Source organism: Budorcas taxicolor, chromosome 7 (assembly GCF_023091745.1).
Source record: "Budorcas taxicolor isolate Tak-1 chromosome 7, Takin1.1, whole genome shotgun sequence".
NCBI classification, from domain to species: domain Eukaryota; kingdom Metazoa; phylum Chordata; class Mammalia; order Artiodactyla; family Bovidae; genus Budorcas; species Budorcas taxicolor.
The window spans coordinates 98,500,873-98,518,802 of NC_068916.1; positions in this window are offsets into that span (position 1 = coordinate 98,500,873).

A 17,930-nucleotide genomic window follows, 5' to 3' on the forward strand; every position below is an offset into this window, starting at 1 on the left:
GGGACTCTCAAGAGTCTTCTCCAACACCACAGTTCAAAAGCATCAATTCTTCAGCGCTCAGCCTTCTTCACAATCCAACTCTCACATCCATGCATGACCACAGGAAAAACCATAGCCTTGACTAGATGGACCTTTGTTGGCAAAGTAATGTCTCTGCTTTTCAATATGCTATCTAGGTTGGTCATAACTTTCCTTCCAAGGAGTAAGCATCTTTTAATTTCATGCCTGCCGTCACCATCTGCAGTGATTTTGGAGCCCCAAAAAATAAAGTCTGCCACTGTTTCCACTGTTTCCCCATCTATTTCCCATGAAGTGATGGGACCAGATGCCACGATCTTCATTGCAAAGAAATGTTACAAATTTACAAAAACAGATTCACACACTGTGAATGAGCTTATAGTTGCTGGTGGGAAGGATGGGGAAGAGGGATAGTTTGGGATGGACATGTACACACTGCTGTATTTGAAATGGATAACTGACAAGGACTTACTGTACAGTGCATGGAACTCTGCTCAATGTTTTGTGGCAGTCTGGGTGGGAGGAGTCCGAGGAGAATGGATACATGTATATGTATGGATAGGTCTCTTTGCTGTTCGTCTGAAACTATCACAACCTTGTTTGTTAATCAGCTATACCTCAATACAAAACAAAAAGTTAAAAAATAAATATCCCAATCAAAAATGGCATAAGACCACATATCAAAATGATATATGCACCCTAATGTTCATAGCTGCATTATTTGTAATAGCCCATGTATTGAAGCAATTCAATGGTCCATTAACATATAAATAAACAAAGAAGTGGTTTATATATGCAGTGGAATATGAGTCAGCCATAAAGAAAGAATGAAATTCTGAATTTGGAATAGTGTGGATGGATAAGAGAGTATTATGCTTAGTGAAATAAATCAAGAGAAAGAAACTAAATCTAAAAATGTGTAGAGTCCAGAAAATAATATGTTTTTGTTGTTTAGTCACTCAGTAATGTCCTACTCTCTGTGACCCCCATTAACTGCAGCATGCCAGGTTTCTCTGCCCTTCATTGTCTCCCAGAGTTTGCTCAAATTCATGTCCATTGAGTCAGTGATGCCATTCAACCGTCTCATCCTCTGCTGATCCCTTCCATCCTGCCTTCAATCATTCCCAGCCTCAGGGTCTTTTCCAATGAGTCAGCATTTTCACGTCAGAAGGCCAAAATATTGGAGTTTCAACATCAGTCCTTCCAATGAATATTCAGGGTTGATTTCCTTTAGGATTGACTGGCTTGATCTCCTTGTTGTTCAAAGGACTCTCAAGAAGTCTTTTGCAGCACCAAAGCTCAAAAGCATAGTTTAGTCAGCACTCAGCCTTCTTCATAGTCCAACTCTCACATCCATACATGACTACTGGAAAAACTGTAGCTTTGACTATAGGCACTTTTGTCGGCAAAGTGATGTTTCAACTTTTTAATATGCTGCTTGTGTTTGTCATAGCTTTTATTCTAAGGAGCAAGCATCTTTTAATTTCATGGTTGCAGTCACTGTCCACAGTGATTTTTGAGCCCAGGAAAATAAATTCTATCACTATTTCCACTTTTTACCCATCTATTTGCCATGAAGTGATGGGACTGGATGCCATGATCTTAGGTTTTTGAATGTTGAGTTTTAGCCAGTTTTTTCACTCTCCTGTTTCACTTTCAACGAGAGGCTCTTTAGTTCCTCCTTGCTTTCTGTCACTATGGTGGTGTCATCTGTATATCTGAGACTGTTGATATTTCTCCTGGAAATCTTGATTCGTTTGTGATTCATCCATCTGGCATTTCATACAATTTACTCTGCATAGAAGTTAAATAAGCAGAGTGAGAATATATAGTCTTGACCTATTCCTTTCCCAATTTTGAACCATTCCATTGTTCCACGACAGGTTCTAACTATCGCTTCTTGACCTGCATACAGGCTTCTCAGGAGGCAGGTAATCTGGTATTCCCATCTCTTTACAAATTTTCCACAGTCTGTTGTGATTCACAGAGTCAAAGGCTTTAGCATAGTCAATGAAGCAGAAGTTATTGTTTTCTCTGGAATTCTATTGCTTTTTCTATGATCTAACGACTGTTGGCAATCTGATCTCTGGTTCTTCTTAATTTAAATGAATATATTTGCAAAGTATAAAAACACTCACAGATATAGGAAGCAAAACAGTGTTTATCAAAGGAGAAATGGAATGAAGTACAGGCAAATTAGTGCTATGAGAATAAGAGCTATAAACTACTATGTATAAGTTATATAAGCAACAGAGATACATTGATACATTGTATAACAGGGAATTGTAGCCAATATCATGTAATAATTTTTATTGAATGGAAAGAATATAGTTTATTATAAACTCTTAACTAAGAAAGTCTGTAAACTATAATAAAAAATACAAATTTTATATGGAAACTTGCATAATTAAGGATTTTGGCTGTAAATACAAGGTTCAGAGATACTGATACTTGATATATACTTTACAGAATAGTTATCTAAATAAAAAGATCTCCAAAGTTTTTTGTTTTAGTGTATTCTAGCTATTTTTAATTATAATTATGGTGTACAGCAACAGCAAGTTATTATTATTTCCTTACGGAATAAAAAAAAGGCATGACATAACTAAGATAAAAGCTCTGCACATGATTCATTTACAGTTAAGAAAATCAGTGCATATGGTACCCTTAATTTGAAAAATATTAAGCATTAAGTTTTGATAAATTGATATCTATTTGATTAATTCACAGAGAAAGGACAGATATTTGAGGCAACAAGAACTACATACTTGTTATAACTGCTAATGGAGTATAATCTGTAAAATACTGAATCACTATGCTGTATACTTAAAGCTAATACAATACTGTAAATCAACTATACTAAAAATAATTTTTGAATAAGAAAGAAAATTTATTATTTTAATCTTAAGAATTCTGAATAAAAACCACATTATTTAAGAATAGACATGTGACTCCTTCTGTCCACTTAAATATTTCCTCCTTTAAGGCAGGGGTCTGCAACCTCCAAGGCTGGACTAGCATCCCTTGTCAGATTGGCAGCAGCATTAGATTAGAAATGAAGTGCACACTAAATGTAATGCACTTAAATCATCCTGAAACCATCCCTCCCACCCCAACCTGTGGAAAAATTGCCTTCCTTCAAATTTGTCCCTGGTGCTAAAATGTTTGGGGGTTGCTGGTTTAAGACCTGTATCCTACAAAAGAAAGTACTTGAGATTATACTAGCAATTACAATCTTGCTTTTACTACTGTTTTGTTCTTGAATAGGTAAATGTACCTCCTATCTTCCCTTAAGATGAGTAAAATAATTATTTTGGATAGTAAGAGCTTGATGTGAAAGTGAAAGCAGAGTCGCTCAGTCGTGTCCGACTCTTTGCGACCCGTGGACTGTAGCCCACCAAGCTCCTCCGTCCATGGGATTCTCCAGGCAAGAATACTGGAGTGGGGTGCAATTTCCTTCTCCAGGGGATCTTCCCGACCCAGGGATCGAACCCAGGTCTTCCACATTGCAGGCAGACGCTTTAACCTCTGCACCACCAGGGAAGCCTGATAGCCATTGCCATTACCTTATTCCAAAACATATTTGAACATGTATAACATGCCAGGCACTGTATCAGGCACTGCATTTACAGTGATAAAAAATAACCAACATTGTCCTTATTCCTTCGTATTTAAACACTAGATTCATGACTTTACATTAATTAAATATTCTGAAACAAAACAGAAGTTAACAAAATAAATACTGTGATTTTCCTACATTGTAATCTATCAATAGATTTCTCCATTAGTAGCAACTGAAATATTTATAGTTATCACTGTGGTTCTGAGTTCTACTGCAAAGAATTATTCCATTTCTTGTAAAACCTTACACTGAAAACAGGAAATGATAAAATGTATGATCAGTTCCTCACGTAAAGCTGGATTTTAATGTATCCTGCTGCTGCTGCTGCTGCTGCTGCTAAGTTGCTTCAGTCGTGTCCGACTCTGTGCGACCCCAGAGACGGCAGCCCACCAGGCTCCCCTGTCCCTGGGATTCTCCAGGCAGGAACACTGGAGTGGGTTGCCATTTCCTTCTCCAATGCATGAAAGTGAAAAGTGAAAGGGAAGTCGCTCAGTTGTGTCCGACCCTTAGCGACTCCATGGACTGCAGCCCACCAGGCTCCTCCGTCCATGGGATTTTCCAGGCAAGAGTATTGGGGTGGGGTGCCATTGCCTTCTCTGTTAATGTATCCTATGTTCCTTTTAATCATATAATTAGGAAGTAGGTTTTTCTTAAAAAAAAAAAAACATAAGTTATGCAGTCCAGTGACATTTTGCTTGTAATCTAATCTGTTCTAGATTTAAAAAAGCAAACTTACATCATACAGTGATAAAACCACTCACTCCTTATGCAGATTTATTTTGTGTATTAAACAGGAAAGAAAACAGTCACTTGTAGATGTAAGAAGAGTGCTAGAAAGGGCTAATTTTACATACATTGCCAGGAAATTTCTACTTACCAAAACTGAGTTCCTACAAGGGCTAAACATATTAGGAGCTATGGTTTTAGAGCCAGCTGCATAGACTTAAATCCTCTTGAAAATGTTCTGGTTGTAACAAGAGTTCTTCTACGATTTGTTTATACAGGATAAGAAGTATCTCCTCATATTTAAAATCTGTAAGACTGATTACTTTTTTTTTTTTTTAAGGAGGCTATCAAAGTTATTGGAGTAGGAAATGACGACCCAGTCCAGAATCTTAGCCTGGAAAACTCTATGGACAGAGGAGCCTGGTGGGGGAGCTATAGTCCATAGAGTCTCCACATCCATGGGGACTGAGCTACTGAGCACACAGACACCAAAGTTCAACATTTTCACTTATTCAGTTTAGGCAGACATGAAGAATTTTGAAAGAGTACCAAGGAAGAAATGTCTATATAAAAATAAGGAAACTAGGTCCTTATGGTCTTTTGTTTTACATTTGGTTAAAACATTAGGAAAACCACTTGAGATAAAGGTGAAATTCATTGTTTTGGCCAATACAACATTGTAAAGTAAAAAACAATAATAATAAATTTTTAAAAATTAGGAAAACCATTAAAATAAATTTAAAGTCTTTATGAAATTATAAATGTCTCCTCACAGTGCTTCAAGTGCATAATCTCCCAAGGAGTGAGAAAAGCGCAAAGGACTTCATAACCATTTTTTTCAAATTCTCCTTATTTGCTAAGATGTTTGCAAATTTTAATACAAACACATAAACAACGCAATATCACAATATATTCTTTACAACTTTCCTTCTTTATACTCTACTGATTGAATATTTTTGGTAGTAATGTATATTCCCAGTGGGTTATAAGAATTAGACATATACTTTTGCTATTTTTATAAAAATATCAATATAGTTCAAATTTTAAGTTATTTAATAGTTTTTTTCTTAAGAACTATCAGGATAATTCTATTTTTTCTGTACTTTTAAAAATAATTCTAATCAACATAAGGACAGAGATGTTTATATAACACAAAGAAGAAGGAGGAGGAGAAGGAAGTAGAAGACATAAAAGAAGAGAGAAAAAGAAAACAAACATGTGTAGGTGAACTTAGCAAAAGAGCTGCCAAACCTGGATAAGAAAACTATGAAACACTTGAAGAGAGAGGTGAAAAAAATGGAAATGGATTCCAAGTTCTTGTAAGGAAAGAGCAAACAACTTAAAGATGTAACAATGGCAATCTCAATAAAGATGCCATTGATTGTGTTTGTTTCTTTTTTTTAGCTGGACAAGATGATAAACTATCACATTTGAAAAAGCAAAAGTGAAAAGCAAGACTAGCCAGGAAAACACTAATGAAATAAGAAGAAGGTAGAGGGAAGTGAAGGCTCAGCTCTGCCATTCAAGGAGTCTGTTATATAAATTATCAGATAAGTTGTCATTAAGAATAGAAAACCTGAAATTTAAAAAATATATTGAAAATTCAGTAATTTGATACATAAGGGTATCATCTTAAGTTGGAAAACATGCTTCATTTTTAATAGAAAGATTGGGGAGGACTAGTCATGAAAAATGAAAGTAGTTATACAAAGCATCACATAAGACATAGTCAAATGTATAAGAAATTTAAAATAAAAAAAGGAAATATACAAGTAGTAGTATTTGAGTAAATAACTATGCTTCAGAACTGACAAAAACTTTAACTATGATTACAAATCAGAAAATGATTACAAATGTATGATTACAAATCATTACAAGAAAGTAAATGCTGACACATTTAACTTCTGACAATATGAAGAATAAGACAAAATCAAACCACTATATATGAGAAATCAAACCACCATGAATAAAATGTTTAAATGACTAATTGGGAAAACAACATTCCTGATTTATATTCCCATTTAATACATACATGTCTTCTAAAAATAGAAACTAAGTGAGCCAACAATTCTATTGGAGAATTGGCTGGAGATTTGAAGATAATGGCTCCAAAAGAAAAACAAATAGCTTGTAATCATATGAAAACATGATTAATTTCCTTATAAAATATGAAAAATTAACTATTAATACATTAAAATACCAAGTCTTTGCTATCAGAATGGTAGAATCCAAGAGTTTGATAGCACTCCATTGCCAAGATTATGAAATGTTAAACTGTACAACCCTATAGAAAGAAATCTGCCTGCCAACATTTAGCAAAATCCCATACATATTTTACCCTTTAAGTTAGCAATGATACTTTTAGTAATTTTTACAAAGTTATATTTTGTAAAATATTCATTAAACATTTTTATAATGGCAACATTCTAGAAACATAGACATCTAAATGTCTGCCAGCAGGAAACTGGTTAAATGAGATGTAATCTACATAATGGAAATTATTCAGACATAAAAGGAATGAGGAACACTTTATGCAAAGTAGATCACAAGAATACTAAGTGAGAAAGCAGGATGAAGAAAAAAGGTGTATACTATGCCAGTATTTTTATAATATTTTATGCTAACATGAACCTCAGAAAGGGATGATATATAATAGATGTATACACATATTTGCTTTCATTAGGGTAACAGTGGAAAACTGAAGCATGATCAATAAAATTATCATAAGGTTTAGCAGGATATGGATAACAAAGACACTGGAATTTGAAAATTTACTATGACTTTGGTCTCATCTCAATATTTTATACAATTATAAAATAAGATTGCATTTAAAAGCTATCTCTAACAATAGCTAAATGAAGCAAACGACCTTAGCTGTGTCTCAGTGGTAGGTTTACAACACAGAAAACAACTATTCCAAATGGCTTTCAGAGCAGATATTCGTTTGTAAGTTCCCATTGGTATATATCCTAGATGCAACACACAGCATCAATAATGGGGAGACAGAGACAGAGAAACTTAAACTGTTTTCAGTAATCATATTATTGGTGGCCCACTTTCCTCTCTTGAAATTAAAACAGGGTTTGTAATAGAATCATGCTTTTGGTTTATTACATCAAGTGACAAATCCTGGGGCTGCTACATTTTTGTGTCAAAAACAAAGTCACACAAAAGGTCCAACTGAAGTTCACGCTCACAGCAGACAGAAAGCAAATGGAGCAGGACTCTGAAATGCCAAGAACACTGGTATGTCACCAGAAGTTCTAAGTATTTGTCTGTTTGATCACTTCAATTTCACGTCCTTAAGCTTCATACCTTAATGTTCCTAAAGTCTGTTTTTACTCATTTTAACATGATGAAATTTACCTTATCTACGTCAATAAATTGTACGAAAATAAATGAGAAAATGCCTCAAAGTTCTTGGAAAATGGTTTGCTTTTAACACATATGATGCCTGTAGTAATGAAATGGATAACAAAGCCAAAAGTGGATAACAGAATGAATGCATGTATCCATATATGTATATGAATTATTCTGTGGCAATTAATTGTTTTTTCAGATAAGAAAGCTAATGTGATATTCTTTCTGGAAACATTTTTTTGGATTTGAACCACAAGATTTAGACCCCATATAAGTTAAAATACAAAATAGTATTATACAATACTATGACTAGTAGAACAATAAATCTGCAGTGCCTCAAGACTCATCCTGATAAACCAGAGATTATATCCTACGTACAAAATTTTAATAGATTAGTAATTGTTTTAAGGGCTAGTCCATGAATCAGGGCCTCTCTCTCAGCAGGTGGTTGCCACTCTCATCCCTGCTAAAGCACTTTTTTATGGACTGTGCTTTGAATATCAAACAGATCACATATAGTTTTATTTCAAATTGGTTTGTTTCAATGTATATATATATATACACATATATAATTACATGTGCCTGTCTTATTAAGCTACATGTGATTACAACTTTTAAGTTGTCATCTTCTAAGGAGGGTTTTATTTTCTCCTCTTATAAAACTTTCAATATCTAAGCTTTAAAGATTTTTGTTGTGATCTTAAAAAAGTTATGTGTGTGTGTGTGTATATATATGTATATATACACATATATATATTTCTCTTTACCAATTACCTTTCTATTGATTTCCATTTAAATATCAGAGTACCACGCTCAGAGCATGGTGAAATATTTTAGATAGTTTTTATTTACATCTTATTCTAAGTGATTCTAATAAGGAGTCAAGCAAGGAATCCCATAGCTAAATTATTGATTCTTAACACTATGACTCTTGAGAGTCCCTTGGACTGCAAAGAGATCCAACCAGTCCATCCTGAAGGAGATCAGTCCTGGGTGTTCATTGGAAGACTGATGCTAAAGCTGAAACTCCAGTACTTTGGCCACCTGATGCAAAGAGTTGACTCATTGGAAAAGACCCTGATGCTGGGAGGGATTGGGGGGCAGGAGGAGAAGGGGACGACAGAGGATGAGATGGCTGGGTGGCATCACTGACTCAATGGACGTGATTCTGAGTGAACTCCGGGAGTTGGTGATGGACAGGGTGGCCTGGTGTCCTGTGATTCATGGGGTCACAAAGAGTCGGACACGACTGAGTGACTGAACTGAACTGAACCCTATGACAGTATAAAATTTTGGCTTGTATCTTTTAGAAAATTTATTTTTTCTATAATGATGAACTACCAGCATTATTTACTTATATCTAAAAAGTAAAATAATTTTCCTTCCATGTGAATTCATACTATATATTTCTGACAGTTTAAATCTTTTCTCAGATATTTATTAATACAACCCATTGTAGCTTTTAAAATATTATTCATAAAATAACTTCATATCTTTAAAATTTATAACTTATTGGTGTCAAAAAGTTACATATGTGCATTAGACCATATTATTAAATTGAATACATCTATAGTATTCCTTTTCTTAATAAATTTGCATCATACTTTTTGTGATGTCAAATATACTCATTGAAGTATATCATGTAAAATGAAGATTTACATTTAGAGTTTGATAAGGAATGTATCAGATTAATTTAAAAGTGTGGGGATGATCTTGGATATGAAAATACAAAATGTTATTACCTCAACCAATGAAGTGAAGTGTTGGTCATTCAGTTGTGCCTGACTTTTTGTGACCCCGTGGACTGTAGCCCACCAACTCTTCTATTCATGGATTTCCCCAATCAAGAATACTGGAGTGGGTTGGCATTCCCTTCTCCAGGGGATCTTCCCAACCCAGAGATCAGACCCCGGTCTCCCGCATTTGCATTGCAGGCAGACTTTTTAGTGACTGAGCCCCCAGAGAAGCACATTAACCCATAATGTGTTAATAAGTAGTAGTTATTGTTACTGTTATAATTTAATCCGTTCTCCTGATAGCAACCCTGGTATCACACAAAGGAACTAGACTTGCAGCTAGAAAAGGAGGACTAGAGTGCATTCTTCCCTTTACTAACTCTGATTTGAGACACATGACAATGTCTCTGAGCCTGATATCTGACATACGAAAAAAGGGACCACAAGAAAATTATGAAATTGAGCATTCCTCACAAACCTCATATAAAGTAACAGTATAAAGGAGACAATATAAATTGATTAATACACATATTCATGTATATACCTGAGTAATCACTGGGCCTCAGTAACATGCAACTCATATGAAGAAAATTAGTTGGCGATGGACAGGGAAGCCTAGCGTGCTGCAGTCCATGGGGTCACAAAGTGTCGGACACGACTGAGTGAGTGAACTGAACTGAAACATGTCTTATGTCAAATAAGTAAGACAAAAGACTCACTCACTGGATTTAAGTTATTAACATCATGCAAAGCAGCTGGTCTGATGGAATAATGGAATGACCTATTGAAAATTCAATAGCTGTGCCAGCTAGGAGACAACGCTACAAAGCTGAGGTCTGCTACCTGTTCTACATGCTTTGAACCACTGATCAGTATACAGTGCTCTTTCATCTACAGCCAGAACGTAGGTCCAGGTAACACCTAAGGGATATAAAGAGGAATTCTGCTTCTCGTTATTAAACCTAATGTCCTCTGTATAGCATTCTGACTTCTGTTTTCTTCACTTAGGGCTCTACTGTTTCAGAGAAACGCTTCTTCCAGGAAATGTAGCAACGGTTATATGGAAAATCAACACTACCCCTTTGCTGTTCCCAGTGATAGAGGTAATAGAAATCTACAGAAATCTAGAGGAAAAGCACTAAGAGCTGAGATCCCAAATAATCTTATTTAATAGATGAAGGCTACAGATATAATTAAGGTTATTTATCAGCTGACTCCGAGATGGGGAGAGTTATCCCAGATTATCTAGTTGGGCCCAATGTAACCAGGAGGGTTCTTGTAAGTGGAAGAATGAGGCTAAAGAGCCAGAGTCAAAGACAAAGACGCTGCGCTGCTAGAATCGCAGGAGGAGGAAGAGGTCTTGAGTCAAGGAAAGCAGGTGGTCTCTAGAAGCTGAAAAATGCAAGGAAATTGATTATTTTCTACACCTTCTACAGAAGGAGCCCAATCCTTCTGACATTTGCTTTTAGCCAGTGAGATCCATTTCAGATTTCTGACCTCCAAAGAGGTAAGATAATGATTTTTTTTATTGTTTTAAGTCACTAAATTTTTGATAACTTGTCAACAGCAACAAAAAATTAATAAATGCATAAAATTATTCCTTTTCAGCCAAAATGGCTGATAAGTAAATTAATGCAGTTCAAGCTATAGATGACAACTGATTTTCAAAAATCCACTAATAGACAGCTACTTGTGCATCTGTTCCCACTTTACCTTTATGAATTTAACTTGCCTCTCATTTTTTATGTAACCACAGTTGTAATATCGGGCAACTGTGTGATTTACTGATGCTTGATATTTGACAGTCGGTCAAAAATGTAGACCTAAGTAAGTATTTCCAAGGTAAGGTGAATGATACAGGGGAAGGCTGATTTTCTCAAAACATTGATCCCCAGCCCTTTTATTTTCAGTGATATGAGGTCCTATGGTATTAAGTAGAAGATTTTAAATAGTACTTAAAATTGCAATCAGAGTGAAATCTTGCCTTTTTTCCCCCTGAAAACCTTACTATGTCCACCAAAGAGCTAGGATCGGGGATATATAGTCTTAGCTCCCATCATGTCTTATTAGACATCATAATATCAGAGGAATTTTATAAATGCCTAGAGACTTTTCTAAATTTTCTAAATGCAAAGAGAATCTTCTGAAAGCCTCCCAGCCAGGCTGGTTTCTGATTTCTTTTAAAGTATTCCCATGATCTCCAAGGGCCTCAGACTCTGAAATGTACATCCAGAAGCATAGAGCTAAATTTTAAGAAGGCTTTGATGTGTTTATGTGTAGTCAATACCCAGGTCATTTAAATCAACCTTTACTTGCACAAAGTCAGGAGAACTTTTGGACTGCAGTTATAATATTTCTGCATTGCTATTTTAATTAACCAGCTTACACTAAGAAAAAAATTTTTTAAATATTTTTTAATTACAAGGGTATGTGGCTTTTGCATTTTTCTAAATTTTCAAATAGATACATCTAAAGAAAAACTAAGACTTCCAATATATATATATATATATATATATGGAAAGAAAAACAGCAGAAGGGAAGAATATTTCAAGTATTTTGAGCATAATTCTGGCCGTTTCTGCTACGGGACTTTAATGTCTTTAAGTGTGTAAACACAGTTTTCCTGTTAGCTCTTAAACACAAGAATATGGGAACAATACTCCTCCTCCTTCCAAAAAACAATCGTATGAACTCATCACAATACACTACTCAAAATGTTCTTAGTACTCAGTATCTCAAGAGGAGGGGTTTGTATGAGCTAAAATAGCTTCTTTGTAAAGTACGTGCGCATGCTGTCCCTCAGCTGTGTGTGACACTTTGTGACGCCATGGACTGTAGCCCGCCAGGTTCCTCTGTCCATGGGACTTCCCAGGCAAGAATACTGCAGTGGGTTACTGTATCCTCCTCCATGGGATCTTCTGACCAAGGGATCAAACCCACATATCTGATGTCTCCTACACTGGGCAGGAAGATTCTTTACCATTGCACCACCTGGGAAGGCTAATTTAGAAGTACATTGGTATTAAAAACTCTAAATAATGTAGGCCATGAAAATACCTGATCATTAATTAGGTCAATTAACTGATTTTGTGAAAGAGTTACATTCTACTAAAAGAAAAGCTATATAATGTTTATTCTTGATTAGAAATAACTCCTTGATATTCCTTGATATATTTAACTCCAGGTAATAATCATCAGATACGCAGATGACACAACCCTTATGGCAGAAAGTGAAGAAGGACTAAAAAGCCTCTGATGAAAGTAAAAGTGGAGAGTGAAAAAGTTGGCTTAAAGCTCAACATTCAGAAAACGGAGATCATGGCATCCGGTCCCATCACTTCATGGGAAATAGATGGGGAGACAGTGGAAACAGTATCAGACTTTATTTTTGGGGGCTCCAAAATCACTGCAGATGGTGATTGCAGCCATGAAATTAAAAGACGCTTACCCCTTGGAAGAAAAGTTTTGACCAACCTAGATAGCATGTTGAAAAGCAGAAGTATTACTTTGCCAACAAAAGTCTGTCTAGTCAAGGCTATGGTTTTTCCAGTAGTCATGTATGGACGTGAGAGTTGGACTATGAAGAAGGCTGAGTGCCGAAGAATTGATGCTTTTGAACTGTGGTGTTGGAGAAGACTCTTGAGAGTCCCTTGGACCGCGAGGAGATCCAACCAGTCCATTCCGAAGGAGATCAGCCCTGGGATTTCTTTGGAAGGAATGATGCTAAAGCTGAAACTCCAGTACTTTGGCCCCCTCATGAGAAGAGTTGACTCATTGGAAAAGACTCTGATGCTGGGAGGGATTGGGGGCAGGAGGAAAAGGGGAAGACAGAGGATGAGATGGCTGGATGGCATCACTGACTGGATAGACGTGATTCTGAGTGAACTCTGGGAGCTGGTGATGGACAGGGAGGCCTGGCGTGCTGCGATTCATGGGGTCGCAAAGAGTCGGACACGACTGAGCGACTGAACTGAACTGAACTGAATAATCATTGTGGCAAACTTTAGATTTCCATCTGTTTTCTACCACACTGGCCAATCAAAAAATAAACTGCATTTTCTTATTACTTTCGTTTGCCACCTATGATGGGCATATTTTTGAACTTAAATGATTCACCTGTACTTTTTATATTATACTGATCCATGTATTCTTTAGGAAGCTCTATAATATTTAATATTGTCAGTTAACCCTTTAATGCTGCTGCTGCTGCTGCTAAATCACTTCAGTCGTGTCCGACTGTGTGTGACCCCATAGATGGCAGCCCAGCAGGCTTCCCCATCCCTGGGATTCTCCAGGCAAGAACGCTGGAGTGGATTGCCATTTCCTTGATACTCATGCCTTATTTGACGTTTAGAATGTAAGCAATTCGAAGGGTTCGTATACACCGAGTATCAAATAGACACTGTGGCAAGTTCTGTGGCCCTGTTCACATCCCCTACACACTCGACGCCTTTACAGGTAAGGCAGTCCCGGTAGAACGTCTCAGCTGTCTTAGGGAGGGAGTTTTGGGGATTTCTTTTCTTTCGGTAAGAGGGCACTTACTTTCAATCCGAACAATTTTAAAGTGTCAGAGCGACAGTGCCCTTAAAAGTAGTGCTTAGATAATGAATGACGAGAGTGCGTGGCTGACTGCAGTAGTTTGTTTTACCCTAATTGATAGAGATGCATTTTCAACATCCCAGAGCGCCCCAGCTGGTTAAACTCTAACTGTCCCCTGCATTGCTTTCTTTCTCTGATCATTCTTCACCACTGCCTTACTGATGTTTCCTGGAATGGCTTATCAAAGAAAATATTTTACTCAAATTCTATCTTAAGGTCTGCTTCTGGGTAGCCTAGACTAAGACGTTATTTACTGAAAAATCAAAGAAAAAATAAATGAGGGGAAAATGAGATAAAGTGTTGTCCTATAGAGACATTGGAAACCTTGCTGTGCATAGTCATCTTTGGAAGCCCCACTGGGACAGGAAAAAAAAAAAACGTCTAGAGAAGTTGCAAAAAGTAACACAAAAGAAAAAATGAAAACCTTCAACAATAGACATTATATTTCTATAGCTCAAGGATAGATTAAACTAGAGCTAGGTGATCTTTTTATAATAAAAGACATTGCTACAGATTTTTACAAAGTGGAAAAATTATTAATCCATTTCTAGTGATCAAAGAGTCATATGTAATTCTAAACTCAATATGAAGTAACTTGGCCATTCCCTTGCAAATTATTGAAGATGGGAAGAAAATACACTGTGGTTGATCCCCAGACAGTGCCATGCCACCCCATACCTTTCACCAGCACTGCGACATAAGCCCACATGTTTTGTAGCTTTCCAAGATGACTGGAGAGGACAGCGTTGAAACATGTATATTGCCGTATGTGAAACAGATCACCAGTCCAAGTTCAATGCATGAAGCAGGGCACTCAAAGCCAGTGCACTGGAACAACCCAGAGGATTCGGATGGGGAGGGATGGGGAGGGATTCAGGAGGGGGACCCATGTACCCCCATGGCTGAGGATTGGGATGGGGAGGGAGGAGGGAGGGATTCAGGAGGGGGACCCATGTACACCCATGGCTGATTCACGTCGATGCATGGCAAAAACCACCTCAGTATTGTAAAGTAATTAGCCTTCAATTAAAATAAATAAATTATTTTTTTTAAGGGAGAAACCAAAAAAAAGAAAGGAAATCACATTTTTCTTGTCCCATTTTGCTTGAAACACTGGGAATACTGACTATATATTCCCTCAAATCCCTTCAGAAAAAATTAGTTTGTATTTGATAACAAAATATGGCTATAACTCAAACTATTGCTCTTAAGGAATGAGAGCATCCTATGATGCAAGAGATAAAAAATGGTTTTATGATGAGCAATAAAGGCCTCATCTGCTTAGTATCTTATGGGGATATTCACTGCTTCACTGCTAAGTAATAAAATAAGGCAGTCACTAAACTATACTTTGAACAAATGTTATTATTGCTATGTAGTCTTCAATGTCAATATACAAATATTTAAAAATAATTATCATTAGACAAAGCAAAATGAATCACATGTCTAAAGCCATGCTGCAATGAACTCAGATTTGCTGAAAGGCATTTCAAAGCACTAAAAGTGATTCATGGAGGAAATATGAGCTTGGAAGCAGAGACAGAGATTTAATTGAAGGTAAACAGCTACCAGGGAAAGTTCTTAGGATAAGTAGAAGTACTGCAGTGGGGAATCTTGACTAGATGGAATCAACCAGAACTTAAAGACAGGAAGAATTAACCTGGCTTTTTTCCCCTTTTACTAGAAAAATACACCTGGATTTTCACATTCTATATATGCTATGGAGTAAAATTTGAGAAGTGGTAGAAATAATTAACTTTTATCAAGAACCATGCCATTCAAAGTACTATGCTGGACCATAATTCCTTTGTTATAAAATATTTGGAAATAGACTTCATAATCTGAATTTTAGATCTCATGAAGCTAACTTTTCTATAAGTAAACTCATTTGTTCTAGGTAAACCTCCCAAACTACAGCAGAGTCAGGATTCCAAATCAGAATCATACAATAACACAAACCAAATATTTCCACTAATTTAACTTGTCATCTAGTGGAATGACCACTTGTCATTCACTGGTCAAGATATTACAGACAAATTTATTAGAGTAACTAGTCAGTGAAAATGTCCATGTCTATGGAGAGATACAAGGAAATAGGAAAGTCATAGTCCACGTCATGAAATATCTTGTATATTTGTATATCAAATAACAACTTGATAAACACTTTAGCATTTTTCAGATTCTTCAAAATTAACCAAATTATTCATATTTTCTTTTCTTACAGACGAAATATCAGGTAAAAAATTACCTCTCCTTGTCTTGTGGTCCATGTGACTCTGAAGCCCTCTTTTTTTGCACTTTCATTAGTTGACTTTTGAAATAAGCATGAATCTGTTTTAAAAAGTAGAGAGAAAACTAAAAAGAAAGGGCTATGCTAAGAACATATTATGAAAGAAAATCCCATCACATATAAAAATATTAAGATGGAAAGCTGGTACAATGTGGTATTTGCTCAATAAATTGCTCAATAAATTACTTTAACAGGTTTCAGAAATACTATTTGAAAGATCTGGAGGCCTTTGTTGTAGCTTCATCTTACTCTGTTTAATTACTGTCTAGCTCAGTAATATTGATTCAGTTCTGTAACTGCAGTAGATAAACCCCTGATTTAGTAAAGGAAAAAGCATGGTGGCCTACTTAAATGTCTTTGAGAAATTAGCAAATAGCAACACTTTCTTTAAAAAAAATGAACAGGATGAATTAGAATTTCAACACAGTTCATTACAATTAAAACTTCAAAATAGCAAAAGGATAGCTACAGGATCATACAAAGGGATCAAAATATAAGAACCACATTTACTACCAATCAGCCTACATAATAAGTGTATATTTAGTTAAAATAAATCCTCTGTCCATGGGATTTCCCAGGCAAGAATACTAGAGTGGTTGTCATTCCCTTCTCCAGAGGATTTTCCTGATCCAGGGATTGAGCCGTGGTCTCCCACATTTCAGGTGGATTCTTTACTGCCTGAACCACCAGGGAGACCTATAAATGTATATTTACTTAAAAATAAAGCAGACATATATAATACATATAGCTATGTATCATATATACTTTCATGATCTAGAAATTTAATATATAGGAATAAAACTATTAATAACGTTTCAACAATTTTTCACAACTGAATGCTTCTCACTTTTTATTTTGAATGTGGATATATAAAAGCATACTAAAGGTGTCAAGTAGAATTTTCACATAGATATGACATAAGTTTTATCTTTTTCTTAATGACTGTTAAAATAGATTTAAACATGCATCTAACTTTATGGAATAAAAACATTTAATTCAAGCACATTAACGCTAACGTTAAATGAATTTCTTCCTGACGTTTTCATATGGTCTTCTAATAAATTCCCCAAAATGATATAAATTCATTTTGTGTATTTTCTTTTATTCTTCCTGGGAATTTAATTATGAGTAAGAGACAGCTGCATAATCAGCACTGCTGTTTTCCTATCCATGAGGAGATTTACCCTTGCTCTTGTTATTGGCTATAAAGCACTTGTACTACTATTACATGTTTTAAACAGTACTTAACAGTGTTTCTATTATTTTTATTATTGCCAAGAATAAAATCGGCATTCTTTAAAATAATTATTCAATCAGAAGAGATAAACTGGCATATTATAGAGTCTGATATACTACAGCAGGTCATTAAATCAAAAAGGCTAATATCTTTATCTTAGGCTAATATAATACACTAGAGAAAGGCTGTGCCACTCTGAGTTATATACAATGGACATTAATTAAGCACTTTGCCTGATTTAGTGGTATAACTTACTTTTCTGTTAGCTGCATAGAAAGTTTCTAAGAGAGAGCAAGAGGATCGCCTTAGCCAATATTAGACATCCTCATCTCCAAACAAACA